The 13,056-nt window shown below is 38.3% G+C and overlaps 2 non-coding genes across 2 annotated transcripts; both read left to right on the top strand.

Annotated features, from left to right (window-relative positions):
* The first annotated feature begins 1,790 nt into the window (after window positions 1-1,790).
* LOC120100447 (small nucleolar RNA SNORA17) lies at window positions 1,791-1,916 on the top strand. Its single transcript, XR_005500199.1, has one exon. It is a non-coding gene; the product is annotated as a small nucleolar RNA SNORA17 (small nucleolar RNA).
* A 9,692-nt stretch (window positions 1,917-11,608) lies between these two features.
* On the top strand, window positions 11,609-11,711 carry LOC120100195 (U6 spliceosomal RNA). The gene has a single exon (XR_005499979.1). It is a non-coding gene; the product is annotated as a U6 spliceosomal RNA (small nuclear RNA).
* Window positions 11,712-13,056: the final 1,345 nt, after the last annotated feature.

Raw genomic sequence — 13,056 nt, 5'->3', positions numbered from 1 at the left:
AAAGATCAAGTGTGTAAGTGTGGTTTTATTTCTTGGTCCTCAAATCTATTTAATCAACCTGTCTGTCTTTGCACCAATACTAGGCGGTTTTTATCACTATAGTTTCGTAGTAGAGCTTGAGGTCATGAATGGTGATTTCCCCAGACGTTCTTTTACTGTTAACAATTGTTTTTACTTTTCTTTTTTTTTTATTTTTTTGCCTTTCCAGATGAATTTGAGATTTGCTTTTTCCATGTCTTTGAAGAATTGTGTTGGGATTTTGTGGGGGATTGCATTGAATTTGTAGATTGCCTTTGGTACGATGGCCATTTTTACTGTTTATTCTGCAAATCCATGAGCATGAGAGATCTCTCCATTTTCTGAGATCTTCTTTGATTTCTATCTTTAATCTTGAAGTTACTGTGTACAGATCTTTCACTTGTTTGGTTCAAGATATTTTATATTATTTGTGACTATTGTGAAGGGAGTTGTTTCCCCAATTTCTTTCTCAGCCTGTGTATCATTTGTATAAAGGAAGGCTACTGTTTGAGTTAATTTTATATCCACGCACTTTGCTTAAGTTGTTTATCAGCAGAAGTTCTCTGGTAGAATTTTTGGGGTAGCTTTTGTATCCTATCATATCATTTTAGAATACTGATACCTTTGTTTCTTCTTTGCCAATTTGTATTCTATTTTAAAAAGTTTTTAAAAGTAATTTTAGCATACAAGGGGTTGATTGTGGAAAATTTGCACATTATTATTATTTATTATTTCATATATATTAGGATGTTAATATATCTTAATCGTTTTTGTAACACTCCTGTTCCCTGACCTTAATCCAGTTATTCTTTCCTTTCATGTGTGTGTATGTATGTACATATAACTCACATGAAATACACAACATGTCTATTTTCATTTACCTTTTATATCTGAGCGAAATTGTGTAGTATTTTCTTTTTCTTTGCAATTACTCTCTCTTGCTTCTCTTTGCTCTCCTTCAAGGCCCACTACTCCTCCCTCTCAGAGTTTCCTTTTACTTTCTTGTCACACAAAAACACATATTCGTGTATATTTAGATTTCCATATAGGTCAGCATAGTAGAGACAACATGGCATTTACCTTTACTGACTAATTTTACTAAACATGATAATCTCCACTTCTGTTAATTTTCCTACAAATGAGATAAATTCACTTTCTTGATGGGTGATTAAAATTCCATTCTTTATTTATTTTCCTTGACCTGCATCTAAAGATTGGCATCTAGGCTAGCTTTCTATCTTGGCTATTGCAAATAATTCAGCATTAAACACGAGTGTGCAAGTATCTGTGTTCTGCTCTAATAGGATATACCCAGTAGTGATACAGCTAGGTCAGATGGTATTCTATTTTTATATTTTTAAGGATACTCCTAACTGACTTCCAGAGAGGCTCTTCTAGCTTTTATTGCATCCAGTCTTCAGTATATAAGGTTCCTCTTTTCCCACATACTCACCAACGTTTCTTGTTTGCTTTCTTGTTGACAGTGTTCTGACCATGATGAAATGGAATCTCAAAGTATGTTTACTTTCTATTTTCTTATGGTCAAATATTTTGAATATTTTTTTTCAAATGTTTTCGAACATTTGTATTTGTTTCTGGAAATTTGCCTATAATTCATTTGGCCATTTACATTTAATCTTTTATTGAACTTTTCACTACAGTATATTCTAACTAAGGATTTTGCTTCACCTACTCTTCCCAGTTTTTTCCCACCTCCTCTCCCATCCAGATATACACACTATTTATGTCTCTCATTACAGTAGAGTCAGACACCTGTCCCTAGAGACATTGCAGATGTTTTGCTGTGTCACATGTACATCAGTAGGTGGCAGAGAGGGGAGATACTAGGTCTACAGTCTATTCTGATGTATGAACATTTGAATTAGTAGCCTAACATTCCCAGAAAGAAAGCAGACCTGGCCAGATTCCCAGGATGGGAAGCAAGCCAAGGACAAGAAGAACCCCAACTGGGACTTCAGGCCCAGGGCAGAAGTGAGTCTGAGACAGACAGCCTTTGAAAAGGACCACTTGGGCAGGCCAGGCAACCACTAGACAGTCCCCATGGAGCCCAGACAGGAAACTAGCCTGGAATTGGCCAACAACCTGGAACTGCTTAGGCCTTGGGGCACCAGACCATGACCACTGTGGCCCCTACCCAGTGCTATAATGTATGAATATGTCATAGCATCTCTGAGACCACTCATGAGTCACTTGAGGGCTCTGCAGAGCTGCCCCCAACCCTCACCTGGACATTGTGGGAGAGTCGGCCTTGGTGGCATGACAGCAGGAGAGCTGACCCTATCCGTAGCCAGCTGCAGTACTCAGAAGAGTGGGCTACACATTCCAGGATTTGGGTGCAAACAAGCCCCTGAGATACAAGTATGGGACATCCACTTGTATCTTGTGAGGTGGTACAAAGAAAGGAGAGATACCTTCATTCCCCCTTTCCGCTAAGCACCTACGGCAGGTAGGAGACCTGGTCCTGGTTTCATGAAAGCAGAAGAGCTGTCCCTACTCCTCATCAGCTCCAGGACTCCAGAGAATGGGCAGCATAGTAGAGCTGGTCCTAGATGGACAGGTTGTGGTGGGCTAGCCCTGCTTCTGGTTTGCTGGGTGGTGGCTCAGACAAGGGAGAGACGCCTTCTTCCTCTCCTTCGTTTCTTGCCATCTATAACAGGTGGGAGAATTGGCCTCAGGTTTATGAGAGTAGAAGTGGCCATGTCCCTCCCTAGTTGCAAAAACTCAGGAGATTGGGCCTTGTACCTTGCCTGGGCAACAGGGTAGAGCTGTTCCTGCTTGTAGGTTTCCTGGTAAGCTGGCTCCAACGTGTTAGAGTGGGGAGCCTGTGGACTGACCAGCTCAAATACCTTAGTCCCAGATCCAAGGCCTTCAATTGGTCCAACTTAACATCTGCTCCTTGATGAACTGTTAGAATACATACACGAAGGGACCGATCCTACAAATCCAAAACTATACGATCTCCACAGCACAGATCAACAACAGATTATCTAAGAGGAGCAACAGTGAGGTTTCAGTATTGATAGAGTAGCAGAAGCCAGAGGCCTCTTCACAGACCAAGTCATTGTAATGAACCTTTGCAAGCAGGGAAGTGTTTGCACAGAACACACTGTGCCATACCACAGCTTCCACAATGAGATTTTTTTCCCTCTGATGGTGATGGTGGTAGGGTTTGCAAGTGTAAAGAGAGGGTATGAGGGGCGAGGAAGATAAATGGGCTTGGGGTCCATGATGAGAAATTCACAAAGAAACAATTAAAAGGGTTTTTCTTTTAAAGGAAACAAACAGGTATTGAAGGAATAAAATAAATATGAGAAATAAAAACAAAAATTCAGAATATGACCAAAGAACAAAAAAGAAAAGAAAGAAAAGAAAGAAAAAGAAAAAGAGCCAAAGAAAAAGTACCAGAAATGTATATAAGTGCATGGACACAAACATTTCTGTATTCAAGAATCCAATTAAAAAAATAATGGGAAGCCATTTTGTGATATCAATTTCTTTCCTCAAATGTCTTAAAGTTTTTACTATAGTAATCTTTCACTTGCTTGGTAAATGTTACCATAAAATTTTTTATTGAGGCTATTGTGAAAGGCATTGTTTCCACAATTTCTTGCTCAGTCCATTGGTCTATTATATATAGAAAGGCTATTGATTTTTGTGTGTTAATTTTGTATCCTGCTACTTTGAAGCTTTTGAAAGTGTTTATCAGGTGTAAGAGTTTCCTGGTGGACTTTTTAGGGTCACTTATTTATATTATCATATCGTCTGCAAATAATGATATTTTGACTTTTACTTTTCCAATTTTTCTAAGTTTCCTTTTCTAAGGTCTACTTCAGCTGTGTTACTGGTTGAACTAAGACTTCAAGTACTATATTCAATTGGCATGGATAGAGTAAACACCCTGTATTGTTCATGATTTTAGTAGAATTGCTTTGAGTTCTTCTCCACTTAATTGGGTATTGGCTACAGGCTTGATGTAAACAGCCATTGTTATGGTTAGGGATGTCCCTTGTATCGCTAATCTCTTCAGGACTTTTACCATGAATGGGTGTTAGATTTTATGAAAGGTCTTTTCTCCATCTAATGAGATGGTTATGTGGATTGGGTCTTTTAGCCTATTTATACAGTGACTTACATTTATGTGAGTTGAGTCATGCCTGCACCTCTGGAATCGCTCTTGATTATGTGGAAGATTTTGTTGATCTGTTTTTGGGTTCAGTTAGCAAGTATTTTATTGAGAATCTTTGTGTATATATTGGTTTGTAATTCTCCTTGGTGGATATTTAGTGTGGTTTAGGTATCAGAGTAACTGTGACTTGTTTCTTCTGTTTCCATTTTGTGGAATAATTTGATAAGTATTGGAGTTAACTCTGTTTTGAAAGTCTGGTAGAATTCTGCCCTAAAACCATATAGCCTGGCATTTTGGGGGGGGTGGGTGGGAGACTTTTAATGATTTCTTCTATTTCACTAGTAGATATAAGTCTGTTTAAATTACTAATCTGCCCTTAATTTAAGTTTGGCGATGAGTATCTATCAAGAAAAGTATCCATTTCTTTTAGATTTTTTTAAAAGTATGTTTTCATGATTCTCTGGATTTCCTCAGTGCCTGTTGCTATGTTCCCTTTTCTAAGTTTGTTAATTTGTGTATTCTCTCTCTGAAGTTCATTTAATTTGGCTAAGGAATTGTCAATATTATTGATTTTCTTGAAGAGCAAACTTTTTGTTTAATTGATTTTTCGTATTGTTTTTCATTGTTTGCTTGTTTCTGTTTTATTGACTCCAGCTCTAAGTTGGGTTAATTTTTGCCATCTATTCATTTGGGGGTATTACTTCTTCTTGTTCCACAGCTTTCTCATTGCCTTGTTTATTGATTTCATTCTTTGATATTTAACTTTTACATTTTATTTTAAGAATCTAGTTATTAATCTTTTGTCAGATGAACAGCTGAGATTTTTTTTCCCATTCTCTAGACTGTCCCTTTACTTTGCAGATATTTACTCTGTTGTGCAGAAGCTTTTTTAACTTTATTTAATCTCTGAATCATCTTAATTATACTCTGTAGTGTAGATGAGAGAGGGTCAGGGAGTCTTGACTTACAAACTACTGTATTTCCTGTGGTGTATACTAGTGCTTCCCTTGCACTAAATCTGTGTCTGATGCTTCCTTAGTGCTTTGGAAAGGAGTATGCAACTACTGGGATCTGTTCAGGTCATTCTGTCTCTAATTTTTCAAAACTTACTATGCATTAAAACATCAGATAGATAGATATTGCTATGGATGTCAAATAGTCCAGTGCAGAATCATAGTTCTCTCTCTACAGCAGTAAACCTCATGTAAGACTTTTGCCTCCAGAGGTTAATCTACCCATAGCCCTTAGGTTCATCCTACCAAACTCCAAAGTTACTTCAGGTGATGAAGTCAGATCCTAGCTCCAGAGGAAGGACTACCTTTCTTTGGGTGTCACTGCTTGAGGTAAACTTCTCTTAGGCACTTTTCAGCTTTTCAATTTTCAGTTCTCAAGCCCTCCCCAGCTGCCACCCATGACTTCCTCTTTATACCGGACTTCAGAATGTTGTTTTCAGGTTCCCAGCCTAATGATTCTTTCCTGCTTGCAAGCTCTTGGTGTTAGGTACCTAGTTAGATACTGGCAAGCTTCAAGGAGGCTATGATTGAACATCCTCCTTACAATCACCACCATGCAAAAACAATCAGAAAATAGCACCTGAGTCATATCTGTCCCTGGGGGGATGTATGATATCTTCAACTGCCTAGTAGTTGAAAACTAACTAAACCTGGTTCCTAAGCCTTATGAAATTATTATTTAGAAGAGACTTTTCTAACGCAAAACCTGCTACTACATTGCCCCTTCTGCAAAAGTTGATAGAAATGGGGCCATAATTTATTTGAACAAAACAAAACAACTCTAAACAACTCCCACAGAAAAACTCTTCCATAGGATTTAGAAATATGCAAATTTAATTGACTCAGTGGTCTCTCTGCCTTTTGTATACTTTCTTTTGTGAGCACATTCAGTTTTGCAATGATTTCTTTGACCATGGCCAACTTTTATCCCATAAGTACGCTCTGCTTCATTGTCTTTTACATTGCACTCTGTGTATCATGTCTAAGATCTTTGGTGCATAATGGGAAGCCAGAGGAGGCCCTTGTGATGCCAAGGTGGCTAAATTTTAAACAATTGAGTCCCTTTTAGGATGGCACCTGGACACAGCTCCCTGAGCCATGGAGAAATACAATATAGAATTTCTCCACTGCTGACCACAAGGGGAGAGCTGCTAATTAGCCAAACCCTGCAGCTGGGTTTGGGACCTGTAATAGATGAGTCTTTTGTTCTGTGGATGCAAGTGCCAAGCACTTTTCACCAGGGCTGAACGACTCCCCTCTTCCTGTCTGGAGCTCTCCTACCTGCTTTATTACCACCCCTTGACCTGTCTAAGGTTTTCCAAGGCACAATTGACAATTCAAAGCTGTATGAATCAATACTCTGATTTGCAAGGTTTCTCATTACCTTAATTTGTAGTTAAGTAATTAATAAAACACACATTTACTGAGGATTCTGTGCTCCAGTGGACTCTGAGGTGTTAGCGGTGAACAGACTATAATGCTTGTGTGCAAAGTTTGACCCTTTTGCTGACTAGTAATTGATTACAATGAATCATGACGTTACAAGATAGCACAGGGCATTGTAGATTCCTGTGGCGGGTGGAAGAAGTCCTCCTAGAAGTGGCGACAGTGTCATTGTGTAGGCCAACTCACAGGAGGTCTTGGTCATGGTCTTCTCAATTATTTTAGACTTCAAAGTCCTCATTATATCCCAGTTCTGTCTTTGTGCTCAGACTGTGGTACCTCAAAGAAGCCAAGTAATTACCAAGTTTTACTTTCTCTCACCATCTAATTCTGCCTTGTCTTAGTAGTCTATGAAGCGTTCATCACTTTGCTCTGATATAGTTGAACTCTTCTTGTCCTTCCTATTTTGCTGCTTTAAGCAATTGGTTTTGATTCCTCCTCCTGGAAATAATTCCTCCCCCCATTCCTCATCTTTTTTTGTGTGAAATACTTTATTTATTGCTATTTTTCCTTGTCTCTGTACTTTTTAATTTCTTTTTAATTTTTTCTTTCTTTTCTTGGATATTTTATTTATTTATATTTCAAATGTTAGCCCCTTTCCCAGTTTCCTCTCTATTAGTCTCCAATCCTACCCCCTTCTTTTATGAAAGTGCCCCCCCACCCCACTCTCACCTCCCTGCCCTGACATTCCTCTATACTGGGGCATCAAGACTTCATAGGACCCAAGGGCCTCTTCTCCCATTGATGCCAGACAGGGCCATCCTCTGCTACATATGCAGCTGGAGCCATGGGTCCCTCCACGTGTACTCTTTGGTTGGTGGTTTAGTCCCTGGGAGCTCTGGGGGTTCTGCTTGGTTGATATTGCTGTTCTTTCAACGGGGTTGCAAACCCCTTCAGCTCCTTCAGTCCATTCTCTAATTCCTCCATGTCCTTCAACAGAGAAATGGATATAGAATATATATATATATATATATATATTCATATGTACATTCACACACAAGGAATCAAGTGGATTCTTTGGTGTATGTATGGTGTTAACGTTCAAACCCAGGGCTTTCATCCACTAAGCGAGTGGTCTGCTATTGAGGTATACCACCAATCCAAGTATACTCCCTTGTCATCTGTGGTTTTCACTGACCTTATGTTATGGTCATCTGTAAGCTTAATTTGAATGATTAAATTAATCTTTCATTTTTGGACATTGAGATAGACATTTCCAATAATAGAGTTATTGGAAAATATGTTTCAGTAGATAATTGTATTCTTTAAGAGTGGTTCCCCTACCTGTTGTCGATTAATAAGCTCTAGAGGGAAACAATTCAGTTTTCTTCAAGGATTAAGGGTGTGAGAGTCTAACCCATGCTCCAGGAGATGGCCCTAAAGTTATGGATGTACAGACACTAAATGGATTCTCTTTAAAAACAAACCCCTGATATTATGAGGAAAAATCAATAGGTTAGGGGTTTGAGGGTGGAGAAGGAATTGTAGAAGAGGTAATAGGATTGGGCCAAGTCCAATTCTATATGTTTATGCTATACCTATGCATGGTATTCTCAAATGGTTAAAAAAGAAGGAAAAATTTTCTCCTTCAGTGATTGTGCATAGGGAGGCTGGAGGTTGAAGTGGAGTGTTTTCTTTGATAACCCACTTTCTACTGTCTTTTCTGAGACAGTCTCTCACTGAACCCAGAATGTACTGATTTGGCAAGACTAGCTGGCCAGCAAGCTCCAGAGTTCTTTGTGTCTCTGTTCTCCAATATTGTGACTCCAGGGATGTGTCTCAATGGTCAACCATTAACTCTTTTTAACCTGAGTCCTGGTAGTCTAAACTCTGGTCCTTACGCTTGTTGCATAAGGATAGCAGATGACAGAGGGTGATAATCTTTAACAATGGCTAGCCTAGAAAGTATATGCTGATCAATTGATATATGTAATTAAGAATGCAAAGCAATTTTATCCCCAAAGAGTACCATTTAGAGCATAGAGATCCTGTCTCCTTTCTACTTTCTCTGTTGCTGTGAACACAATATGGTGGTGGGGGAACTCCTAGATGAAAGTTTGTTGTCATGGTCACCACTGATGAATTTCTGCTTCTGAGGACCTCACAAAAGGATGCTAGCAAACTGAAATGATTCTTTAAACTAACCTTTTGAACCACGCTCGAATGGAAGGCCACACACATTAGAGCATTTTGGCAGTGTGAACTGGCCCCAATGGGGAAAGAGAAAAAGAGAACACAAAGTTTGATGGGAAGGAAAAAGGGTTGGTCCTAGAAAAGGTGGGGAGGAAGGTTAAATATGATCACAATACATTTCATGAAAACTAATCAAAATTTAAAAATGATCTTTTGTAAGTGACTTTGAGATTAAAGATGGTTTTGGCTCTGTCTAGGGTTTATCTGTGAATTGCCTTTAATTTTTTAATCATGTTATTCCTGGTTTCTCTCTCTTCCTCCCTGCCTTCATCCTGTGTCAAGATTTTTGAGGCTAAACTGTTTTTGTTTGTTTGTTGTTGTTGTTATTGTTGCTTTCAAAATTGAAATGGGGATAGCAGGACTTACACAGATGCTATTAAAAGTGTACCGGCCACTGTCTAATTGGAAGAGATGGACAGCCTCCTTATGGAGATGGCCCTCATGCTTATTTTGTTAGGGTAGAATGAGCTTCTATGTCACAGGCACCTGATTTCAAATCTTCTATATACTATAATTCTAAAAACAATACCTAGTACCCCCTGGGCTCCCCCCTTTTTTTAACATGTGGACAATAGCAGTTCCTCACAATACTGTTGGAAGAATGAAGGCAAATGCCAACACAATGTCTGTCTCAAATGTCTGCCTCTAAAGTGATCTTCCTGTTCTGAGAAAACAAGTCAGAAGACAGAAACATAAAGGGATACTGGGAGATGTGCTTTAGCTTCAGAACTTTTTTCCTCTTTTCTTTCTGGAAAACATTCTTGTCATTTAAGATCAACAATGACTCTGTGTTTTCCCCCTTTACACTGGCATGTCAAAATGCTAAATTTTCTCCAGTGACACGGATTTGCCAGTCATCAAAAATGCTGAGAAAAATCAGTATTACTGAAACAATTATTTTGAGATTTTTAAAGTCCCAAATTGACACAAAAGATGCAGCGAGTGATGAAAAGCTGCTGCAGGTGCTGCAAATGTTACAAGTGCTGCAGGTGCTACAGGTGCTGCAGGTGCTCCAGGTGTTACAAGTGCTGCAGGTGCTGCAGGTGCTCCAGGTGTTACAGGTGCTGCAGGTTCTGCAGGTGCTGCAGGTGCTGCAGGGGCATTACTTTCATGCTCCCCATCCCAACTGAAAGATTGATTCCTACTGATGGATAGGTTTGGTTTTTAAGTCTAGATAAAATTACAGAGCGATAACAACCAAGCATTGGATACTGCATATCCTGGAGCTAATCTGAGTATAAGAATTCCAGAGATGTGTTATGGAACGATTTGTTACTACTGGGTTTTGGGAGGGTGTAGGTACAAGCACGGGCAGCTCTTGTACTTGTGTGGGTGTTTCTACATAGAGTAGCAGTCCGGCTTGCAGTCCAGCATGACGGCTAAACTCAGCCTAACCATCTGCTTAGCATTCAGTCTCAATGAGGATATTTCAACTGTCTGCACTGTATTTCCCTTCCTTATAAAATTGGGTTGCTAATAAAATCTGGTTTTGGGAGGGCTTAGGAAATATATAGGACTCAATGCATGTAGCATGGCTGACACGTAGCATGGTCTTGAAGTGTCGTTGTTATGAAGGTGTAAGCCTAGGCAAATGCCAGAGACTTGGCTTCTAACTCCAGCACCAACAGACTGGCATTTGGATGCTTATGTAATGTGCTCTTCCTTTTGAACCATATTTCCTTGATAGAAAAATACAAGGATTAAGATAGCATCAAAAATATCTTCCAGTTTCATGCACAGTTCTGTAAAGTATGACATGATCATGTTTTTTGAACACAGAATTATTTAGAAAGGTATAAACTTTATGTTATCAAACTTAGTCCTGTGAGAGTTAATTTTAGCCCTCTGCCTTATTTGTTTCTTCTTGTCCTTGTGTATACATATTGTGTGCATGTATGTACATGTGTATGTGTGTTTATTTATATGTGTCTCTGTGTGTGTGTGAAGTTTGTCCATCACTCATTTTCCATCTTACTTTTGGAGTCAGGGTCTCTGAGCTTGCAGCTTGCTTGTTCAATTAGTCTGGGTGGCCAGTAAGGCCCTGGGATCTGCTAATTTCCCAAGTCAAGGATTCCAAACTCACTCCAGCTGACTTGCCATTTACATGAGTGCTAGAGACAACACTTGGAACTTCAGCCTTCTTTGACTAGCTTTTATTGACTGAACCATCTCTACAACTTTATAATTTTTAATAACTGCTCTTAAGAATATGGTTTTTTGAACCATGCAAGTGTGAATGGTATAAAAAGTAAAAACGAAAACAAAAACAAAACAACAACAACAAAAAACAAACACAAGGCATTGTCCTAACTCTGAGCAACAGACTCATTAAATATTTAATTGTTTAAATTAAAAAATGTAGAGCCTTTGATCAATAAAAATATAGTGATTGTGTTTAATATATGATTATTTAGATTGTGATCCTGTAGTCTGTTTTCAGAAGGGGGCCCAAAGATACAGTTATGAGAGAAAGTGTGTGTGTGTGTGTGTGTGTGTGTGTGTGTGTGTGTGTGTGTGTATGTATGTATGTGCATCTATCTGTTTGTTCATCTACAAAATTTCTCTTTAGGATCATTCTTTTTTCTGTGTTAATCTGAAAATTTCAAGCTTAATGATATCATTATTCTGTCTATGCATGACCTGCTACATCAATTCCAAACAGGAAAAGCTTAACGTTTGTTATAGGTTTTGTGGATTAATATATAGAAAATTAATGTTTATAAACCCTTCTTATTCTGCATAGAGAAACTTCCAGAGGTATTCTTGCCCTGCATAACTTGTTATTTTCTTATTTGTTCTCACCTCAGCAGCATGTATACTAAATTTGGGACAATTCAGGGATGATTAGCATGGCCCCTATGCAAGGATGCCATGCATGTGAGTAGGTTTTTCTTTCTAGCATCCTATCAACAATAAAAGGAGTACATCCACTAATATAAAACAACAGAGTTTGAGACTTCTAATCTCTAGATCCGTGCTGTAAAAAATATGTGTTGTTTTAAGACACAAAATTACTGGCTATTTGTTACATCAGCAAAAGGAAAGTAATATAACATGGTAGCACTTTGCTTACCTGTTTAGAAAGGGACATTTAGACATTCTATAAGTATCATGAAAAAAAGAATGTTATTACCAATAATTAAATTTTGTGGGCTATTTAGCGTCTCAGAAGATTTGTTCATACAATTACAACCTCTTCATCTTCTCTAGGGCAGTTCTATGAAGCTATTTATTTGTTTGGATGACAGGGTATATTTATCTTCCTCCAGGAATAAGACAGTCTCAAATTCCCCCATTTTATGCAATTTTTATGTCCATAAAATGTTCCAGTTTCCCAATAATACTTTAAATCCCTTAGAAATAATATATTTTACTAGTCCCAGGAGATGAGTTCTTATCTAAAGAAAACCATACTGTTTGGAAGGAATAGCAGACCATGAATAAGTATAGGAATTGCTTACTAATGGACTCTGCCTTTTGTGCGTTCTCCCAATGTGCATGCCTACCTCTGTGCCTAAGAATAAGGAAGTGTCCTCTATTGGATGTTGTGTTAGTGAAGTTTTCCCCAATCTGTAGATTGCCAGTTTGTTCTATTGACTATGTCCTTTGTCTTACAGAAGCTTTTCAGTTTCATGAGGTCCTATTTATCAATTCTTGATCTTAGAGCCTGAGCAATTGGAGTTCTGTTTATTCCTAAACACCCTCCCCCAGTGCCAATAAGTTTGAGGCTCTTTCTTACTTTCTTTTCTATTAGATTCAGTGTATCTGGTTTTATGTTGTGGTCCTTGATCGGACTTGAGCTTTGTGTAAGGTGACAAATATGGATCTATTTTCATTTTTCTACAAACTGACTGTGTTAGACCAGCACCATTTATTAAAAGTGATTTCTTTTTTCCATTATACATGTTTGGCTTCTTTGTCAAAACAAAGTGTCCATAAGTGTGTGGTTTTATTTCTGGGTCTTCAGTTCTGTTCCATTGATCAATGTGTCTGTCTCTGTACTAATACTATGCAACATTTATCACTATTGCTCTGTAGTATAGCTTTAGGTCAGGGATGGTGATTACCCCAGAAGTTCTTTATTTTTTATAATTGTTTTTGCTATCCTGAGGGTTTTTCCATATGAAATTGAGAATTGCTCCTTTCATGTCTGTGAAGAATTGTATTGGAATTTTGATGGAGATTGTGTTGAATCTGTAGATTGATTTTGGTAGGATGACCATTTTTTACTACTACTTATTA

This window comes from Rattus norvegicus, chromosome 1, assembly GCF_036323735.1.
Source record: "Rattus norvegicus strain BN/NHsdMcwi chromosome 1, GRCr8, whole genome shotgun sequence".
NCBI lineage: Eukaryota > Metazoa > Chordata > Mammalia > Rodentia > Muridae > Rattus > Rattus norvegicus.
The sequence above is the reverse complement of the archived record's forward strand: the minus strand, read 5'-3'. Positions and strand labels throughout refer to the sequence as shown.